The sequence below is a fragment of the Pteropus vampyrus genome, unplaced genomic scaffold, assembly GCF_000151845.1.
Source record: "Pteropus vampyrus isolate Shadow unplaced genomic scaffold, Pvam_2.0 Scaffold187, whole genome shotgun sequence".
Lineage (NCBI taxonomy): Eukaryota > Metazoa > Chordata > Mammalia > Chiroptera > Pteropodidae > Pteropus > Pteropus vampyrus.
The window spans coordinates 521,380-521,860 of NW_011888968.1; the positions used below are offsets into that span (position 1 = coordinate 521,380).

The 481-nt window shown below is 71.1% G+C and overlaps 1 protein-coding gene across 1 annotated transcript in view; it reads right to left on the reverse strand.

Moving 5' to 3' along the window:
• Positions 1–481, reverse strand: part of KCNQ1 (potassium voltage-gated channel subfamily Q member 1) — a 318,108-nt gene that overhangs the window by 73,373 nt on the left and 244,254 nt on the right. The window lies entirely within an intron of this gene.

Genomic DNA, 481 nt, shown 5'->3' on the forward strand with positions numbered 1-481 from the left:
GCCTACCTTGTCCTCCACTCGGTTCAGACGGGCGCCGATGCTGTTGCTGCCACGGTCCTTGCTCTTCTCTGTGGGGCAAAGCGCGGAAATCAGGGGTGCGTGCTGGCAGAGGGGGCACGGCACCCCGACTGGGCCCGGGGACGGGGGTGTGGGCGAGGCGGTTGGGGGGTGAGAGGCCTGGACCCACGAGCTCCAGGGAGCATTTCTGTGGCAAGAACTTCGGGAGGTGGTGGGTGGGGTTGGGGGCTGGAGGGCGAGACTCCCCTCTGATCCATTCTTCCTAGCCCCGTGACTGGGGTGCCGGGGACAGGAGGGGGGGATGCGCCCCACTGCCTGCCGCCCCTGCCGACCCGGCCCCCGCGGGCGCCGCGGCTCCCACGTGAACTCGGGCGGCCCCCAAGGACCTGCCTGGCCCTGTCCTCCCCGCTGTGGCCCACAGCCCTGTCCCAGGCCGTGAGGAGTCGGAGCCAGGCACCAAGGG